Raw genomic sequence first — 22,483 nt, 5'->3', positions numbered from 1 at the left:
CAGAAACTAACACAGTATTGTGAAGCAAGTATACTCCAATAAAGATCTATTTAAAAATTACTTAGGATTTAAGTGAAATTCATTAAGACTAAGTACTTAATGAAAATTAGCAAGGTCTTTTATCTCTCTTTAGAAACAAATATCCATTTTTACCTTTACTTGATATATCTGAAGTAACATATATAGATTTGCCTTTGAATATTACATTTCTTCCATCTGGTCCACTACTATTTTGGAAAGCTTGGTCCTTTCTGAGTGAGAAACATAAGATTTGAAATGATTAAGGTCCATTTATAACATTACTATTTGCTTAAATTTTATATCATTATCTGTCATTATTGAGTAGAATGCATCACCCCTGAAGGAGGCATATGAGTCTAATGGTAAAAATATAAGGATGAGGCATATATTTAGGTCATGGATAACTCAGCAGGTAATGAAGAACGGAGTAGGCATTTAAAATCCCCTACATCTGAAAATCTTGTAAGCCAAAAGATGATTCTTAAACTACAGAAAATGTTATGTGTTTATCTAATTGCTGGATATTGTTTCTTGTTTTCTTTCATAAAGATGCATGGTACTGCTATTGGGGAAATTAAATTTACTTAGACCGCATGAAATCGTAAAATAAAACAGTACTAATTATTACTAATACTAATACTATGAGAAGAAGAAGGAGAAGAAGGAGAGGAAGAGGGGAAAATTCAATTGTAATAATTTCCATTTTTAAGTATTTTATGTCCCAAGCTCTCTGCTATGTGGTATATGTGAATTAACTTATTAAATCATCTCACCAGACTTGTGGGTAAGTACTACACTATATAAGATTCTTTTGCCTGAAAAAAATAGAAAATCCCAATTCAGTAAGAAAAATGTATTACCTCATATAGCAAAGACTCTAAAGGTCAGGCACCCCCAGGGTTGTTTAATTCAGTGGCTGAATGATGTCATCAAGAACCCAGCTTTTTGCGTTATTTTCTGACCTGCCCTCCTCAGCACCTTTGTTCTCAGCCTTCCTCCCTTCATGAGAGTAAAATGGTTATGACTCTGTGTGTAAACATGAGAACGTGTAGTAGAAAATGTGGGTAACTCTTCTTGTGTGAGTTTTCTTTTTTAAAGGGGAAACTTTCCCCAGACTCTTTCCAGCAGACTTCTCCAAATGTAAATGAAGATGAATACAAATTTAACCATGATTAAAATATATTTTTTATCTTTAGGGTAGGATCAAAGTTTCATAATCATCCCTAGATCTATCACTGGCAAAGAGAAAAAGATTTTAATGATCAGCTTAGAGTACGCAGGATTTAACAGTGAGTCCTATGGGAGAGAGTTAAAAACATGAACAAAATAACCAAGTAGGGAGATTGAAAGTGAGGTAGGCAACCACTTATGTCTGCTACAGATATTATCTTTACTTTCTATATAATCAAACAAGGGATAAAAGAAATGGTGAGATTAACATTATTGGGACAGGAAGTTGCAGAATATGAATTCAATGACACGTTGAAGGGTTGGAGAGATTTAGTAGCTTGTTCCAATAAGACAATGCACAGTAATGTGTTAGAGGAGGAAAAAATCAAAGAAAGACATTTCTCTGGACTTAAGAAGGTGATGTCTGTGCCAGAATTCATATCAGTAAGTTATTTTCTGGACCAGACATTTATTTCAGAGATCTAACTAATATTTTTACTGTCTTTTTTTTTTTTTTTTTCTATTTGAGGTAAGAGATTCTAGAGCATATTTGAATGTTGATGTGATGATCCAATACACAGGAAGAGATTAATGAAACAGAGAAAATCAAGTAACGGCAGGAGAAACTTCTTTCATAAGTCACTAGTAGAGGATAACAAGAATAATTACTGAGAGATTTAAAAGAAAGAAAGCCCTTCCAATGTTTGAGAAGAATGAGAAAACATGGATATACTCAGTAAAGTCTGGAAAATTATTCATAGAAGACAATGCAGCCAGGGTTTTAGTTCACATCCTCATTATTATCCTCAATTTTTAATTTTTCATCTTTATTCACCTCTTTATTCTTCACATGTTTCTCCTCATATACTAACTATTAATGTTCAAGTTCCTGATAAAAATTAAAATACTATTCTGGGGAAAATGTTACTAGAAATCTTTATACACTTACACAAACCTTAGAACTCAAGCACATCATAATGAAAACATGAACTAAGACAAATATATAGTGCTTGAATGGCATCAAATTTTATTGTGTTAAACTGTGTAAAACTTTCCTATAAAAAAATGTAAAGGTTTATATTAAGAAGTCAGAGTGCCATTGTACTTTAATCAGGCGCTCATCTAAATGGAAATGAGCAAGACTAATTTTGTAGAATTTAGATGCTGAGCTGAACCAAACTTATTATAAAAGAACTGGTGAACCTATCACAGCAAAGGTAAGTAACTATCTTATAAAGTAAATTCATCTATGATGCAATAAAAAGATGTATTAAATCCAAGGATGAGAGATTTGTTGCTGCCCTTGAACATACATTCAAATAGCTTTAAAAAAATCTGCCTGAAGGCCCCCCCAGGTGTGTGGTTAGACCAGGAGTATAGGGGGGAACTGAAGCCTTAAAGCCCACTTAAAGCCAACAAAAGATCAGAAAGAAAAATTAAGGAAACAATCCTATTTACCATCACATCAAAAGAAATCAAATACCTAAGAACAAACTTACCTAAGGAGACAAAAGAACTGTACTCTGAACACCATAAGATGCTGATTAAAGAAATTAAACATGACACAAACAGTTGGAATGATATACCATGTTCTTGGACTGGAAGAATCAATATTGTTAAAATGATCATATAACCCAAGACAATCCACAGATTCGACGCAATCCCTATCAAATGACCAATGGCATTTTTCACAGAACTAGAACAAAAAAATTTTTAATTTGTATGAAAACACAAAGACCCCTATTAGCCACACCAACTTTAAGAAAGAAAAACCGAGCTGGAGGTAACAGACTTCCTGACTTCAGACCATACTACAAAGTTACAGTCGTGAAAACAACATGGTACTGGCACAAAACAGAAATATAGATCAATGGAACAGGAAAGAGAGCCCCGAAGTAGACCCAACCACCTATGGTCAATTAATCTATGACAACAAAGGCAAGAATATGCAGTAGAGAAAAGACAGCCTCTTCAATACGTGGTGCTGGGAAAACTGGACAGCTACATGTAAAAGAATGAAATTGAACATTCTTTAACATCATACGCAAAAATAATCTTAAAATGAGTTAAAGACCTAAATGTAAGAATGGATACTATAAAACTCCTAGAGGAAAACATAGGCAGAAGACACTTTGACATAAACTGTAGCAAAATCTTTTTGGAACCACCTCCTAGAGCAATGAAAATGGAAACAAAAATTAACAAATGGGACTTTAGTTAAACTGAAAATCTTTCGCACAGCAAAGGAAACCATAAACAAAACGAAAAGAGCCTACAGAATGGGAAAAAATAATTGCAAACAATGTAACCAATGAGGGATTAAACTCTAAAATATACAAACAGCTCACACAGCTCAATATAAAAAGAAAAACTCAATGAAAAAAATTGCAGAAGGTCTAAATAGACATTTCTCCCAAGAAGACATAGAGATGGCCAATAGGCACATGAAAGGATGCTCAAATCGCTAATTATTAGAGAAAGGTAAATCAAAACTACAATGAGGAACCACCTCGCACCAGTGAGAATGGCCATAATCAAAAGGTCTACAAACAATACATGCTGGAGAGGGTGTGGAGAAAAGGGAACCCTCTTACACGGTTGGTGGGAATGTAAAATGGTACAGCCACTATGCAGAACAGTATGGAGGTTCCTTAAACAACTAAAAATAGAACTACCATATGATCCAGCAATCCCACTTCTGGGCACATATCTGGAGAAAACCATAATTCAAAAAGATGCATGCACCCCAGTGTTCACTGCAGCACTATTTACAATAGCCAGGACATGGAAGCAGCCTGAATATCTATCGACAGATGAATGGACAAAGAAGATGTCGTGTATATATATATATATATATATATATATACATGTGTATATATATATATATATATATACATACATATATATATATATAAAAATATATAAAACGGAACACTACTGAAAAAGATGAAATAATGCCATTTTCAGCAACATGGATGGAACTAGAGTTAATCATACTAAGTAAAGTTAAGTCAGACAGAGAAAGACAAATACCATATGATATCACTAGAGTGTGGAACTTAAAAAAAGAAAAAATGATACACATGAACTTATTTACCAAACAGAAACCAACTCACAGATAAAGAAAACAAACTTATGGTTACCAAAGGGGAAAACAAACTTTTGGTTACCAAAGGGGAAATGTGGGGGGGAGGAATAAATTATGAAGTTGGGAGTAACATATACATACTACTATATATAAAATAGATAAACAACAAGGACCTATGTATAGTACAAAGAACGATACTCAATATTTTGTAATAAACTGTATTACCAAAAAAATGTTACTCTGCTACACTTGTAACTCACACAACACTGTAAATTAACTATACTCCAATAAAAAAAAACTGCCTGAAATTAAAAATAGTAATAATACTTTAAAAAAATCTGTAGCCATGATTCTTTATGAAATGTAAAAAGTGACCAATATTTTTGTATCATTGTTAATTACATATATATTTTTTGCTCTATTTCTTTGATGTGATTTGGAAACTTCAGACAAGGATATTCATCCCCTCAATGCTTAGTTTAATGTATAAATAGACCTACTATAATCAATCTTTCAGGTAACATAAACATACAGGTCTACTCGTGTATGATTAATTTTCAAAAATAACACTTTCTAAATACAGACATAGAGGAAATATTTACAGGGAATTTTCATTATAAAGAAAAACTCAAATTACAATTTTAAACAGACCACTGAGCAAATCATTTTGAAATACTTGATCAGGTATTTAGAGGTTACTATAACAATAATCAGATCTTCCTCAAATACAGTAGTATATATGTCTCTATATATCTATACATATATATATATATTATATTAAAAAACTTTAAATTAATTTTTCCCACCCCAATGGATAGTGTATATCTCCAACCCAGTTAAATCTTACCCTCTTTCAACAAAAATTAAACAAAAAAATGTTTGTGGTTTCTAACACCTTGTCTTCAACACAAAACAACAACCAAAAAAACAGAAACAAAACAAAAAATAAAAGCAATGTACCTACTAGTTATGTCAGGGTCATTAAAACCCCAGGGAGTCCAAAACCCCAAGGGGCACGTCTGGATGGAAGCTGCCTCCCTTTGCCGGAAGCTCCAAATTACAAAAATATCAGTTGCAAAGATTTTCCTTGACTGCTGGAAGATTTGAGCATTGTAAATTAGACCACAGAGTTCCAATAAACCTTAACTGGAAAAAAAAAATGTCTAGCACACTCTAGTGAATCTTGGTCTCTATTTTGATGATTCATCTAGTGAGTCATATTCCTGGAAAGATTCTCTAGGGTCCCACAAAGGCTCATGCTTATTGTCCAAGGCTAGAACTCTTATGCACAGTCACATCCAGTCTCTGTTTTGGGGGTCTGCCACTGTGCCTGGGTGGCTGGTGCTGCAAAGACTCAAAACATAACCACAGAGGAATAATCTAGACAAACCAACAGGTCCTGGAGATATTTCTGGATCTCAAATAAAGATGCCCTCTTGCTTCCTCGTGAGTTCCCCTCTGAGGTCTTTGGAGCCTTTAATGTGAGCGGACTTCATTCTGGACAATCTATAAAGAGGTTCTAATCATGTTTTTCGTCCAAAGAGAAGATACCAGGTTCATAATCTGTGATAACATCATCCCCTCCTCTCAAGGAGTATCTGCAACAGGATGCAACACTATCTGTTCTAGCTATTGCCACCACTGTTGTAACTTTTTCTGGGGCAAAAAGATCCCTAATCCCTTTCAGTCAGCATCACTGAGAAGGGGCCAGGCCATGGAAAAGTCTGAAAAAGAATGGTAATCCAAAAGATAGTTTGCATTTTCTCCTAGACACAAAAATACTAGTGACTTCTCTACCAATTGATACAGGAATACTTCTTCCTGTCTTCTAAATATTCCACTATACTTGAATAAATCAAGCTCCCTGACTCTTAATTAGGGGCCCAGGGAATAACACCCTGTACTTCCCATTCTATAATAATGGTTTTGACATTTTTATTTCTATCTCTTTTCCATAGTCTACAAGCTTTAAGAGGAAGCACACAATGTACCTTATATTTACCATAATAATTTCATTGTATAGCACAGTGCCTGACCTGATACAGTATACACAAAAAATACTTCTTAGTTAAATGAATGTATCAAAATGTTCCCGTCAGTAAGTTAAGCCAACTAGCTAAAAGTTTAGGGTTTTGTCATTCCATACTTCTTCTTTTCCAAAGTGCATGAAGTAGAAATTAGCCCTTTCTAAATATTATTGCATGTCTTTACATAACAGAAAAATAAATAATAAAAAGCGTAGATTGAATTTTTCTTCACGAAACAACAGTTCTCAGTATATGAAACAACAGGATGGAATGTACAACTTGCTTTGGGGACCTCACCTGACTCTCCCTCAGAGCATCTTGAAAAATGCACTGTGAATTATATCTTATCAGGTTAACTGACTACTCATTTTAGCTCTAAGTAAATGGCCAAACATAGCTGACATTTAACAGAGAACACAGAAGTAAAGATTGCAATCTTTTAAGTAAGTTTCAGACTTATCAAACATAGCATTTTTCTTGCATATTGCTGTCAGGAAAACTATGAGTAACACTTTTTTTAAAAAAAATCATTGTTGCCGTCAAAAACTGAAAAACTTTGTAAGTTAATTGGGAAGTAAATTAAGAATCAGCAGGTGAAAAATATAAAATCAAAATATTCATTTCACACAAAACCTCTGTGTCATGATTAATAACACTATTTTATAATAATCATGATTTCTCACAGTTTGATCTTTATAGGTTACCATAAGAATGCAGTTGATTAGTGTTTGCATGTATCTTTCTTGGTTATTACCTCTTAATCTCCTTTCTACACAAACAAAGGCATAAGGATATTAAGAAGAAGGAGAAGGAGAAAGAAGAGAACAGAGAGAAGAGGAAGGAGAAAATGAAGACAGAAAAAATATTACATAAAGGAATAGTTACTTTTCTGTATCAAGTTAGTTAGGCCATGGCAACCAGATATTTGGTCAAATATTATTCTAGGTGTTTCTGTGAGGGTATTTTTTAGATGAGATTAACATTTAAATCGGTAAACTTTGAGTAAAACAGATTACCCTCTATAATATGGGTGGGCCATAGCTAATTAGCCTCTTAAGGGAATTCTGCCAGCAGACAGCCTTCAGAATCAAACTGTAGCTCTCTCCTTAATTTACTGTCACCTAAGGAAAAGGCCATACGTCTCTTTGCGGAAGAACTGAAGAAATCCTTGTCCTATGTACTGACTGCATTGTTGCAAAAAACCCTTTGTTCTAGCTATCTGGCTCTTCACCAATAAATGAGCTATGGATCTTCAAATAGACACAGTTCCAGAAACTGAGGAGAGAATTATGACTTTTTACCGGAGTGACTACTGTTCTCTTTCTGCTCCGCCATGCGTGCCATTTTCTTGCTGTAGACGTTAACAGCACCCAAGCTGGCTGCCTGTCTCTTTTGCCCTTTGGAACACTATGCTCACTATCTTTACCACCACCTTTAGGTCACATGAACCTTAGCTGCTTTTCTGACATCGGAGGTCACTCCTGTTATCCTGAGATCCATAGATGAACAATTCCAAGTTTGTTACTGCCTCCCTTGTCATCAACTCAGCCTTACGGAAGAGCGCTACCACTTAACCTGTTGTGTTGCCGATGCCGCTCATCAATGCAGTTTGGATGGCCCTGGCGAATGGTATGTATTCTGGCTCCTCCTGAAAACCTCTCCTCTGGTAGGTTTTCTGGACTCACGTAATTTATTCTATCCAGCTTTCTCTCCTCCTGTAGCCTCTTTATTCTGTCATGGCAACTCAGCTATGTCTGTTGCTCAACATGGGACATTTCTTTCTTCATTCTTCTAGAGTGTGGAGATATCTCTATTTTCTGGGGCCCTTGCCTGAGTGTTTAATCCTCATGTCCTGAGAATTCTTGCTTATGCAGTCTTATATTCTGGCCTACTCAGCAAGTACCCCCAAAGTGCAATCCCTGGGTCATTCCTTCAACTCCTGCTAATATAAGCTAAATCTTATATCTCCTCTATAAGTGTATATGTTCTTTCTTATCAACACATTCCAGTTGGATTAGGTTGCAATTTAATGTTAATTCCCAGCCTGTGACCCACGGGAGAAGAAATGAATCTCTTGAGGAAAGGTGGTCACCTGTTGCCCTTGTGAGAGAGGCTACTACAGTGTTCTCTGTCAGGCATAAACTGTTAGCTTTCACTAGGAAAGACTGGTGAGTCACCTCTGTGAACTCTGAGGATTCCAGGGCTCCAGCACAGACAACTTCTTCAGGATCATCTGTCTAGAGAGTCTATCCAGATGTCCCCATCCCCCAATTCAGCATCCCAGATTTTACCAACAATGGCCCTAGTCTCCTATAATCTCTCTGCTGGACATCAATACAGGTCATCAAAAACCAGTCAACTCCTCATTCCTTAAAGGCAGTATTCTCCCCCAAATCTTTCAAAAGCCTGAATCACTGTAAGTGTAATGGCAGTCCTCTTCACTGGACCATTTTCTCCAGTCGCCACAAGTGAAATCATGCGCATGTGGGACTCCATCTTATACTAGAGACAATCCATAGCCCACTTACCACACAAAGTGACATTTCCCCAGCTTGCCAGGCAGTAAGTAAGGAACCCAAGAATAATCTACCACCTTTTTCTTGAACCATTTCCTGCTACCTAAGTCAGTTAAGCTCTTCTAAAGGGAATTAAATGTGGTTTTATTGAGGAGATACCTGCAAAAGATAAAGGCGAAGAGGCAGGAGCAGGCAAGGAGAGGCTCCAGGCTTTCATGCAGGGATGAAACCCTTAAAATGAGACAGAGAAATAAGGGGAGTTGGGCAGGATGTGGCTCAGACTGTAGTTTAGATTTGAGGAAGCTTTGGCCAGGTCCATGGGAAATCTCAAACCATGCTTTTTAGAGTCAGGAGTGTCTTGGCTCTGCTGTATCTACCATCCTCAGTCATTGATTGGTGGCCAGTCTGGGAAGCACATCCTAGACATGGGTATGGTAATGCTTCCAGAAGTGTGAACCCACAGCAAGAGATCTGAGAATTTTCATGACCATGATATTGTTGAAACACTAATAAATATCCTTTCGGAGTATTATTTAAAACATATAATTCTGAGGAATATATATAGCTCTTCCCATAGAATTGTGAGCAAGATCTAGAAACAGGAAATAGAATGACATAAAGGAAATAGTGAAATCATCAGCAATGCCACCAAAACCGTACTTTTGGAGTTTGAAATTTGGTTATTTATAAATGAATATTTTAATTCTAGATTTTCTGCTGAACTTAACAAAATTGTTGAAAAACCACTGTTTGCTATGAAGAATAACTTGTACATTATAATTTTTTATATACATAAATTAGTAAAATTTAATTTCTAAAAATTTTTAAATTTTTCTAGAAATTTTTAGTTTCTAAAATTTAATTTCTAAAATTAAATTTTAGAAATTAGTTTATAATTGTGTTATCACTGACCTGAATTTAGTTAGTCTGAGTCCCACATTTCTGTATAGATACAATGTGTAGCTTTTTGACATATTAGGTTAACAAAGTAATACTAACAATATCATATGGTTATTGTTTCAAATTTGGAAAATATTGAAACAGTTTACTATTAGCTATCCCTCTGTTATTTTTATATATTCTTGCACAATGAAAGCTGATAACTCTACTGATCTACCATGACAGAATCTTGAAGGAAAAAAGACACAAAACATAAGCTACACATTTCAATACTAGGGGATGACAGTTGTCATCTCTCTCCATGGGAAAGCTATGGAATTCAAACATTCCTAGACTTAGGAAACAAAACAAAGTTAAATAGATTTCTTTCATTTCACTCTTATGTGCCAGTCATCTTACGTTAACTAAAAATAATTTAGTCCTATAAGATCTACATTCTGTAAATGTTCAAATCACGCACTTAAATTCTAGGTAACAGAATTTAAATAATTATAGTAGTCTTTAACAAAAGGCTTTTCTATGGAGGATGGAGTAGAGGCTGCGTGACATACATATCCTTTCAATTCAATAAATATAGTTTATAAAAGAAAACAGAGCATTATTGTTCAGCTATAGAACTGCATATATTCCTTTTTTTTCTTTCTTTTTCAGTTTTATTGAGGCATAATTGACAATAGGTACAAATTTCAGTTATAAGATTAAAAAGTTCTGGGGCTCCAAGGTACAGCATGGTAATTATAGTTAATAATACTGTATTGTATACTTCAAATTTGCTGAGAGAAGATCTCAAGCATTCTCATCACAAAGAGTTACTATACCTATTCTTTTAAAAGTAGTACAAACAAATCTATTCTTTGTTTTTGTGTGTGTGTTTTCTCTTATTACAGTCAGTATTTATATTTTATCCAATACTTGCTCGTCTCTTTTGTGAAGTAGGATTATATCTCCTTATCTATTGCAATTTGAAAACATGTTCTTTGAGGTAGGGCCTTGGGCATGTGACTTGCTTTGACCAAAGAGCTTTGAGTAGGCATGCCATGGGACAATTCTGAACTAAAGGTTTAACTTATTGCAAATCTTGCCAGCTTTCATGCTCTTTTCCTCTACAAAAAGAATGATACATCTCAAGTAGGGGATCACTTTAACTTCTATCCTGGAAGGTCAAAACAGTAGAAAATGCTACAACAGGTAGTACACAACCTTGGCATATAATGAGAACAATGTATGGATGTTTCTTGTAAGATATGGGATTTGGGGGGAATTACTCGCTACTGTAGAAAAATTCACTAACATATACTCTTTACCTTTTCATAATTTTTCTGAGGATTTTGCCTATTTTTCTATTTTTTTTGAATTGTGAAGTTGAGATTTTATGATTCACAGCTACTTTGCTTATGTCTGCCACCAAATATTGCATATTTTAATAACCAAATTTCAAATGATTAAAATGAAAAAGAATTGCAAAATCACATTTTTTTTTTTTTTTTTTTTTTTTTTTACCAAATTGAATGCTACATACCATAAGGTAATTCCAAATTTGGAAAGAAATATGTCCTTTCTATTGACAAATTTATAAACTAATCTGAGATTCTAAGGACACACTTTTAGAATACATTACAATACACGCTAGATGAACAAAACATACAAATAAGTACAAACTAACACATTTCTTTGGAAGAGTGTACATTAAAAATTAAGTGCTGCTTTAAAATCCGATTGTATGAGTTCTAAAAAGTTGAAAATATTTCATTAGCTTATGTTTGAATTTTAATGATAAGTGGTGTTTTATTTTACAGGAAAAATTTTTTAAATATCAGAATTTATATTGCTTCAAATAAATATGTAGATCTTTTTATATACGGTAATCACACTAATATTAATCCTAATCACTCCTAATATTATCTAACATATTTTGTTTGCTAGTAGGCAGTTGGCCACATACAAAGATAATTAAATGGGTTTGGTACTATATCTGACAGAACAGATACTTTGATAAAATATTCTGCTTTTGAACACTAAGTCCTAAATAGTACATAATGTTGCCTTATTGCAAATCTGGTAAGAAATAAAAGGTGAGCTAAAACATGTGGTGTTAATTTTGAAGAAAATGCAAATATCAATATTATAAGTGGCAATGAAGATGAGGTGGGAGAGAAAAACTAGTCTATATTAGAAACCATAAATCAGTGAACAGAGATGAGTAGAACACTTTAGTTATAAAGAAGCAACTTCAAATTCAAACTAGGGCAAAAACAACATCCTTACTTAGTTTTTTCCAAGCTTTCACAAAGTAAATTCAAGCAAATATAAGTTCTCCAGTGAAAGTCAGCAACACAGAGAGAAACAACACAAAAGAAGTGATAGCAGAAAAAGAAATAAAAAATGAAATTATTATTATAGAATTGAGAGTAATAATTATGGATTTTCAGAAAGATAAAATATAATTAAAATATTGCTCAAAGAATAAGATACAATCAAAAATAATCCAGGAGATTTTAAAAATAAGACAATATTTAAGTTGTTTAAATAACTCAGGTGAATGATAGCTGAATAGAGAATAGTTAAACTGGAAGATATATCTGAAAAATTACTGAATGCCAAGTAGATAAAGAAAATAGGGAAGAAAGTTTAGAAATGGAATAAAAGGAAAAGAGGGCAAAGTGAGGTCCAAAATATCTAGTTCAAACTACAGAAGGAGGGAATGTAGAAAATATAGAAGTGAGCAACAGTATGTGAAGTGAAAGTGGCTAAGAAGTGTCTAGAATTGGTGAAAGATATCTATAAAACAGGTTACACACTTGCAGCAAAAGAACATATGAGTGGAAATATATTTTAAAAATTAAACCTATAATTATCACAGAGAACAGATGAAATATATTTTGCAATCCTGAGAGGAAATAACGATTAACCTAGAGTTATGTACCAATGAATCAGTAATCAGTTTTCTCAAGAAAGAAAAAAAAAAAGACAAAGGAGAAAGAGAGTCAGGGAGATCAAAAAAGAGAGAGTACAAAAATACAAATATCTCCACAATGCTCGGGAAGTCCTAAAGGACAGAATCCAGAAAGAAGAAGGAAATGAACTCAGAAGGAATTCTGGAGATGTGAGAATAAATAGTAAGCAAAAGAATAGGTAGTATGTAATAAATATTAATAAATATTTATATTGAAATAAAAATAAAATCACCAGTAATAGCACATAATAATTTGTGGGGTTAAAAAAAGGGTAGAATTAAAATACTGGATCAGAGTGATCTACAGTGCAATGTGGAGATTATTGGATTTATTGAATAATGAAGCTCTGATAAAATGAAAAATAAGGTAATTTTTATTAAATGGAAATAAAATCCTATTTAAAAATTTGTAGTTGGAAAAAAGAATACGAATTCAAACCCACAAAAATAGCTAAATACACTTTTTTAAAATTAAGGAAGTACAATGAAAAAGTTAGCTAAATATAGAAGAAATAAAAGTGAAGTGTAAAATAGCCACCTTTTTATATGTACAAAGATAAAAATGAAACAGTAGTTGTAAGAAGACAAAATAGGAAAGGAATTGTTGAGTTCTGCCCTTGCTTCCTCTCCATCATTGTTTAAAACCACAGACCTCGCCCCCAACTCAGAACATAGTCCAGGTATACTAGAAGTGAGACAAATATGTGTGGACAAAGTGATAACTAGCAGTCACCCTTATAGTCCAATTATGGTCAACTGCCATTTAGTAAGTTTCACCTCATAAACTGTCTAACTTTGGGGTGCAGGGAGAAATTCTGAATTTAAGTTGTTTTATGAATTGAGATCTAATTAACTGTGATTTCCTCTTCAATTTTATGTATCTTCCACCCAAAGACTCATCTACTTTACTACAGACAGCTTTCTGGGGATGCTATGAACAGTACGATAGCTTTCCTTCCTGTATGTTGTTGACAGAGCAGTGTCTAACACAGTATTCTAGATTATCTATTTCATCAGCTGTAGCAACATTAGAATTAGTCAGCCAATAGTTAGAAATTAGCAAATAATTAGCTTTAGAATACATAATTGGAGAGGTAGAGAACACAATAAGTTGTCTATATAGCAAACAGAGTTAAGATATAAGTGAATAAGAACACAAGATTGAGGAAACCACCCAGAATGAAGCACAGAAGAACAAACCAGGAAACTCAAAAGAAGTAAAATTTAAGACAGACAAGAAAATATTTGAAGAAAAGATGGGGATTAATTACATAATTTTTTAAAAGTAGCTGTTAGAATTAAAGGGCCCATAGACCATTAAAAAAAAAAAATCTAAGGAACAACCCACACAAAGGAATGTTATAAAGAAAACAAAATAAACAAAACAAAAACAAAAAAGAACACTAAAATTTTCTGTGGAGAATAAATGGATCACTTATGACAAATAAAAATTCTACCAACATTAGCTTTATGGTGAGTATAATTTGATTCAAACCCACAATAATATCGAAAAAGATGAAAATGTATTAACAGATTTAACAAATATGTATAAATATGTACACTGCAAATTACAAAACCATCCTGAGAAAAAATTAACAGGACCCAAATAAATGGAGACATGTACTGTGTTCATAGATTGGAAGACTCAGCATAGTAAGACTTCAATTCTCCCCAAGTGGATCTATAAACTCCTTGCATTTTCTATTTAAACACCACCCACTTTATGTGTGTGTGTGTACATGTGCACGCACGCACACACACACACACACACACATATATGTGATTCTAAAATTTATTTGACGATGCAAAGGACCTTGAATAGTTAATAACATTTTCATTAGGAAAAACCCAGTAGAAGAACTTATATTATCAAATTGCTATTTAATAAAAATCTCCATTAATCAAGATGGTGATTTTGTTAGGGGTAGGGGGATGGGGTGTATTAGGATGGACATAAAGGTACACAGAGAGGAACAGAGAGGCCAAAACAGATCCACATATATCTGGTCAACTTGTTTTCAACAAGTGCTACCATACAATATAATTGGGAATGATTAGTCTTCTAAAAGAATATTGCCTTAACAACTTGATGGGAAAACACTAAACCTCAACCCAATAATCACACCATAAAACAAACAAATAAAACTCAAAATGGATTATAATGTGAATGTAAAAGCTAAAACTTATAAAACCCCTATAAGAAAAGATACAAGAAACTGAGAAAATCCTTGTGCCTCTGGTTTGGACAATGTTTCTTATCACTGAGTCGGTTACTCTTCAAGCCCCACAGTTACTGCATATGTCAACAGGTCATTTGCCAAATGTACTGATCTCAATTAATAATAGTTGAGAATGATAATCATCATGACTCCACAGATGCCAGGGGTTAACTAAGACCAACTTGTTGCCATCAGGACCATGAGTAATGTAGTTCCAAAATTCCATCCTGAGGGTTTGGTTTTAAGAACACTCCTGGAACCAACTGTCTTGGCCTATGCCCCCCAACAAGCAGAAATCACAGTAAAAGTTTATATACTACCATTCTATTAGGAACTATAATTCCAGGGAATAGAGTTAAGGTGAAAAAAAGCCAGTGAGGCAAGGGAAGTAGGAGAGCCAGAAGAAAAGCAAAGAATTAATTTGCTTGTCTCCAATTCTCATTTATCAAGAGTTCACCGCATGGTTAATAACTCACCTATAGTTTTGGTTGTGCAGTTATGGGTGGATCCCAGGGGATCTCGCATCTCAAATCTACAGAGAAGCACCAGTGAGAGGGCCAAATGCGGGGGGGTTATGAACATAAGGCAGAAGCATTTTGTATTTTACCAGTTGAAGCCAGTTCGAGTTCAAGCTGAGACTGCACCAGTGAGAGCTCAAGAACTTAAATTGTAGTGTAAGGAATGACTGATACAGTTAGACAGGAAACATTCTATATCACAGTATTGTTACTTCAGTCACCCACTTTATTTACTCAAAGTCAATCCAGTTATTAAATTTCTTGTGTCATTCTTGGTGATATTTTATGCAAGTGTGATTTTATAATGTACTGTCCACTTTATGTATGTATACATGTCTTAATATGTTTACATATATGTATATATGTATATGTGTACTCTGTGCATGTGTGTACACACATACATATTTTACAATCAACCTAATGTTTTATAAATAAAAATACGAATTTTGTCAATAGGCTTACATTTTTTACAACTAAAGCAAAAAAATTACAAATGCATAAAAGTCCATAATAATATTAATATTTTCTAGCATTCTAAGATGATTGTGCCATTTACATATTTATTCATATTTTTTCATTCTTTATATGTCACCAATGTCCATACCATACTAATATATTTAGTTCATAATCATAATATGCTCTTCAATTTCATAAATAGTTGTGTTTAGTTATAATTGAATTGAATTCAGGCAATAGTTTACATTTCTTATCTATGTGAAACCATACTCTGTATATTTCAAATGTCTACTGAAAGAAAGGCATATCTGGAATCATACAAATTGAATAAAATATTTTGGCGTTTCACATAATTTTAAAATGCAAAACATAGTATATAAATATTTATAACGGAGAACAAACTGTTTTAACAAAATTTGTGAATATAAGGTGAGATCATTAGCAGTTAATGTTCACCGTCTTCCTCAAATGAGACAGACATATACTATACATACATATTTCCTATGTTTTCCGGACATAAGGATATGCTCCCCAAATTAGTATTGTTTTTCTTTCTATTTGGACAACCATCATGAAAATATTTCTCATAGCTTTCTTAAATATAAAGAGATTTCTTCCACCATTTTTCTTTATCCTTTGTTAAAGTTTTAACTTACTAATATATCTGTATTAACAAAAAATAGAAAAACATCAGACATAAATCACCAAGATTTGCTTCTAAAATGTGTGTCCCTTACTTGACATTTAAGATAAATGTCTTCTAGCTTTTGAATATTTTATAGAAGCTGTTACTGAAAAGTCTAATTCTGAACCTAAATATATGGCTTTGATTCAAACTAAGATAATCATTTCCTTTTGAACTATGATGCTATCTGAGAATATTGACCTTAAATCTAATTGATTAAATAACTTCTAAGAGCTTTATCTTGATTCTATAGAAATAAATATTCCAAATAAAATGATAAATGATTAATGTTAGAAAGTGGATTGTGTAAAGAAAGATTATTTATGCCCAATATTTTTATACCAAATATTTAGCTGGCTTTCTTTATTTTTCAGTTTCCTCATATTACGGTAAACCCCCCCCCCCCAAATTTATATTGACATATAGTAAAATAAAGCAATATTTTTTCTTGAACAGTACTTATTTTTTAAAAACTCACTATGTCAAACAGTAAACTAGTTATGCTCTCTAGTTTTTATTACTTCATCTTCATAACAATACTCCAAAATAACTTTTTTTTGTCTTTTTTTTTTTAACATCTTTATTGGAGTATAATCGCTTTACAATGGTGTATTAGTTTCTGCTTTATAACAAAGTGAATCAGTTATAAATATACATATGTTCCCATATCTCTTCCCTCTTGCATCTCCCTCCCTCCCACCCTCCCTATCCCACCCCTCTAGGTGGTCACGAAGCACAGAGCTGATCTCCCTGTGCTATGACGTTGCTTCCCACTAGCTATCTATTTTACGTTTGGTAGTGTATGTATGTCCATGCCACTCTCTCACTTTGTCACATCTTACCCTTCCCCCTCTCCATATCCTCAAGTCCATTCTCTAGTAGGTCTGTGTCTTTATTCCCGTCTTGCCACTAGGTTCTTCATGACCTTTAATATTATCCATTAAAAAATATTTGAGGATAATTTACCAAATATCTCATTGCCAGAAACTGGAAAAATGACATTCAAAACCACTGTTTTTTTTCCACTAAGTTATACTGGTTACCTCTTAATTACTTTAAATGAGTTAAGTACTACTTTAAATTATTTAAGTTCTTTAAGGAACTTTATACTTTTATGTTCCTGTTTGCATTTCTGCAAGTTCTTCATTACTCCATTCAACAAATGTATGTTAAAGTTTATGAAAATATTGACATTTGAACATTTTTTACCTTAAAAATGACAATTTAATATGATTTTCCTAGTATTTGCTGAGTATTTCCTCTACGGAGGGGATATAGCACTTCATTATTTATGCTCTGTGTACAAATACTACAAAATTTATTGGAGCAAAACAACATTTTTCTCACATTTTCTGAGAGTCAAGGGTCTTAGCATGGCTTAACCAGGTCCTCTACTTCAGAATCTCACACAGGCTACAATCAGAATGTCAACCAGGTAACCGTAAGTTTCTTTTCTACATCTGTACAACTGTGACTCTACTTCTGTTGTGTAAATAAGTTCACTTGTACCATTTTTTTAGATTCCACATATAAGCGATATCATATGATATTGTCTTTCTGTGTCTGACTTACTTCACTCAATATGACAATCTCTAGGTCCATCCATGTTTCTGCAAATGTCATTATTTTGTTCTTTTTTATGGCTGAGTAATATTCCATTGTATATATGTACCACATCTTCCTTACCCATTCCTCTGTTGATGGACATTTATGTTGCTTCAATGTCCTGGCTATTGTAAATAGTGCTGCAATGAATATTGGGGTGCATGTATCTTTTTGAATTATGGTTTTCTCTGGGTATATGCCCAGGAGTGGGATTGCTGGGTCACATGGTAGTTCTTTTTCTGTTTTTTTAAGGAAAATCCATACTGTTCTCCATAGTGGCTGTACCAACTTACATTCCCACCAGCAGTGTACGAGGGTTCCCTTTTCTCCACACCCTCTCCAGCATTTATTGTCTGTAGATTTTTTGATGATGGCCATTCTGACCACTGTGAGGTGATACCTCATAATAGCTTTGATTGCGAGATTGGGACTGACATATACACACTACTATATATAAAAGAGATAACTAATAAGAACCTGCTATATAGCACAGGGAACTCTACTCGATACTCTATAATGGCCTATATGAGAAAAGAATCTAAAAAAGAGTGGATATATGTATATGTATAACTGATTCACTTTGCTGTACACCTGAAACTAACACAACATTGTAAATCAACTATACTCCAATAAAAAATTTTTTTAAATGTCAGCCAGGTCTTTGGTCTCTTTTGATGACTTCACTAGGAAAGGATCCAATTTTAAGCACATTCATGTGATTCAGGATTCAGTCCCTCAATGGTTGTTGAACAAAACTCTCAGTTTCTTATTAGTGATTGGCTAGAGGCCATCCTCAGTTCCTTGCCATATGGGTCCCTCCAGTTTGCTCTACTAGAGCAAGTACCCAAGAAGAACCAGAGAGAGAAAGAAACAGAAAGACAGAGAGAGAGAGCAATGTGGAAATCAACTGTCTTTTGCAACCTAATCTCAGAAGTAACATCCCATAACTCTTGTTACACTCTATTCATTACAAGCAAGTCACTAGGCCCAGTTTGCACTAATGAGAAGGGATTATACAGGACATGGAAACAAAGAGGTGGGTATCAGTGGGAGCCATCTTAGAATTCTGCCTACCAGGAGCCCTGAATTACAGTGTTTGTTTTCATGGAGTTTGCATTTTACTGCTGGAGGAGAGGCATCAAAGAAATATATATATACATACATGCACACACACAAACACACAAGAACAACAATATACCAAGTGACCATACAGGCAATTTAAGAAATGGAGATCAAAAGCAAAATGGTATTTGACATAGGATATTGAGAAAAAATGTGAAGAAGTGAACCAGACATATTCTAGGAGAATAGCCCAGCAGAGAGAATAGCAAGTACTAAGTGCATGAGATAAATGCAAGTTCGGTATTCAAGGAAAATAAAGAAGCCCCTCCTGGCTGGGGCAGGATAAGGTAGGGAAATATGAAAAGAAATAGCTGGCTGTTCATGTAGGGCTTTTAGTCTGTGGAATGAATGACTTGGCTGCTCCTCTGAGTGAGATATGAACCGTTTAGAGTGTTTGTTTGCAGAGGAATAACGCAACCTAACCTACAGCTTTTAAGGCCCATTTTGAATTCTGTATGAAGAATAAAGGGTAAAATTGGTAAAACATGGGGAGACAGTATAGGAAATTGTCTTGGTAATCCAGGCAAAGTTATTATGATTACTTGGGTCAAATTGCTAGCTGTGATTATAGTGACAGGTGGAGAGCCTCCGAATGAATTTAAACATAGATCCAGCAGCCTTTCCTGGCATATTTTCTATTAAGTATGAGAGAGAAAGAGATCAATGATGACTCCAAATATTTTTGCCTGAACATGAGAAAATGTGGAAATACCATTTAGAAAGTTGGTTAGTTGTGGAAAGATCAAGTTGCTTCAAGCCCAATACATTTGAAATAATCATTAGATATACAAATATAGATGTTGAGGAGACATTTCTATATAAGTCTTAAATGTAAGGGGAAGAAGGTTTGGAGATATAAATTCGTGAATCATCAGAATAGAGATTGTGTTTAAAACCATGGGACTAAATGAGATTAGCTGAAGAGCAAGCAAAGACAAGGAAGAGAAGAGGTCTGAGAACTGCCACCGGGAAGGTCTCAGATATGTAGAGATTGCGATGATGAAAGTTATTCAGTGATGGATTATGTGAATTCATGAAGAGTGGAGGAAACAACAGAGTGTTACAGAAAGTTTCTACTCAAGGGTTCAGAGAGATGAGAACTAAAATTTCATCATTGTTTCTGGCAAAATGAAAGCCACTAGTGACTTTGACAAGAACCTGATCTGAAGAAAGGTGAGGGCGAAAGAGTAGGGATGACTCGTTGTGGATTGGGCCAAATAGAAAATTAGAGAAGAAATGGAGACAGGGAGTGTGTAAACTTTTCAGCTGCAGTAAAGAGTTGCATAGAAATGATGCAGTAAGGATGTGGAATCAAGACAGCAATTTTATAATTAGGGGTTTAGGATTTTGTGGCAGGAAATAGAAACACTACACAATGATTTTAAGACTAAAGAGACATGTAATTAGATATTGAAACAACAACATCAATCTAGTAGAAGACATCAGCTCTTGCCGAGCAGAGCTTCCCCGGGGTGGAGTTCTCCCAGGGCTACAGTAACACTTTGTATTCACCTTGCCTCCTCAGCTCAAGTGACATAACTAATGCTGGGCGCATCAATATCCCTTCTGTGCTCCCTTACCCCTGCCCACACCTCTGTTATTAATCCATTTACAGTTGTTCATTTGAAATATTTGGGGTGAATTTTCTTCCCAGACAGTCCCCTCCCTAAATGCAGGGAATCCTAAGTCCTACATTGGAACTACTGACTTCAAGGTAGCTGGTATTTAACGATTACGAAGCAACCACCACTCTTGCAATCACCACGTAACAGCAATGAAGCTAGTCTCCAGACTAAGCTAATGACATGGTGGACACTTTGCTGTCAAATACCTCCAATTTTTCTATGACTTTGCTTGCCTGACAGTAAAAGAGCTAGAAGACACACTCTTATCCCAGTGCTGCTTCCGAATCTCTCATGATGCAGCAAAGTGGTAGAACCTACCTGATATCCAAAACACTCATTACAAGGGCTCTGGGAAATAAAATGTTTAGTATCTCAGCCTCTCTAGTTTTGGAATTTACACTAGAAGGAGGTAAAGATTGATTCTGAGTGCTACCTCAGTCATTTACCATATGCACTGCAATATTTCATGGAGTTTCTAGGATAATTATTTTATAGAAAGGGAAGAAATGAAGAGTGAAGAGACAACTGCAGGAGAAAAGCCCTTTGGATGGAATGGGACCAGTGCTCAAGTAAATATTCCATGTATTATGATTACACCCAGTCATAGCTAGGAATACCATCAGATGCAAATTTAATGGGGATGGTAGCTTACATTATGGCCTCTGTGTCTTCAAGTTTTCAAACAAGTCAGGACTACATGAAGTGAAAAAATAAAAGTTGGATGAAAGTTTGAATATATCTATAAATGTTCCTCTTTGTCAATTAAGATATTTAGCTTTAAATTTGATTAAAGTTGCTCTTCTTTGCAGTCATCTTTATCTACTGCATCTTTTTCCAGTTCTCTAAATATTTTGCCATTCTATATTTCCACATGTAACCATTAAAGTGTTTCATAGAAAATAAATTGCAGATCATGTTTGTAAGTTTTAAAAGTTATTTTTTGGTTTTGTTTATATTTGTTTGTTAATTATAGAACCTTCACCTATATTGTTGGGTATGTGGGTTAAGCACATTTATTATTGTGTTAAGTATTATAATGAGGGTGTATCTGCCATTTTATTTCATGGTTCTCTTTATTATCTTTTTTAAAAAATAGTATTTATTGTCTTATTTTCTGGCTTAGATACATTGATATTTTTAAAATGTAAAATGCATTTAGCTGAAAATTTTTAAAAATCTCTGCTACAGTGGCATAAACAGAGAGGAATTTATGTTCATCATGTAATAGTAAAACTGAAGGGAAGAAAACAGAATAGTTCAGTGATAATAGCAGAACCCAGACACTTGCCATATTTTAATTATGTCGTACTTGTGAGTACATCTCACAAGTCCAACTCTTTGTTGCTCCCTAGTCTTAATACGACTGGCGAAATTTTCCCAATTTGCCTACATTTCAGGTGAAAACAGAACATTTGAATCAGGCAGGGGTTACTCTATTAGCAAAGTAAGGATCTTTCTGGATAAACCTCACCTTTCAACTCAATGGTCAGACATGTTTTCCAGCTACCCCCTCTCCCCCTCCCACCCAGGTAGGTAAGTCTGCATAGGCAAGCATTTTTAGTCATCTATATTCTATAA

The 22,483-nt window shown here is 34.2% G+C and overlaps 1 protein-coding gene across 9 annotated transcripts in view; it reads right to left on the bottom strand.

Moving 5' to 3' along the window:
• The window catches only part of LOC309621421 (serine/threonine-protein kinase MARK2-like), a 445,069-nt gene that overhangs the window by 346,797 nt on the left and 75,789 nt on the right, over positions 1-22,483 (bottom strand). For 6 of the 9 annotated variants that reach the window (XR_014240002.1, XR_014240003.1, XM_082408914.1 and 3 more), the window contains one exon: positions 154-251. The exons of the other annotated variants lie outside the window; for them this stretch is intronic. The gene's annotated coding sequence lies outside the window, so the exon portion shown is untranslated. The remainder of the gene's footprint in view (positions 1-153; positions 252-22,483) is intronic. 9 annotated transcript variants of the gene reach the window in all.

Source organism: Balaenoptera borealis (assembly GCF_965194805.1).
Source record: "Balaenoptera borealis genome assembly, contig: HAP1_SCAFFOLD_420, whole genome shotgun sequence".
In the NCBI taxonomy this organism is placed as follows: Eukaryota; Metazoa; Chordata; class Mammalia; order Artiodactyla; family Balaenopteridae; genus Balaenoptera; species Balaenoptera borealis.
The sequence above is the reverse complement of the archived record's forward strand: the minus strand, read 5'-3'. Positions and strand labels throughout refer to the sequence as shown.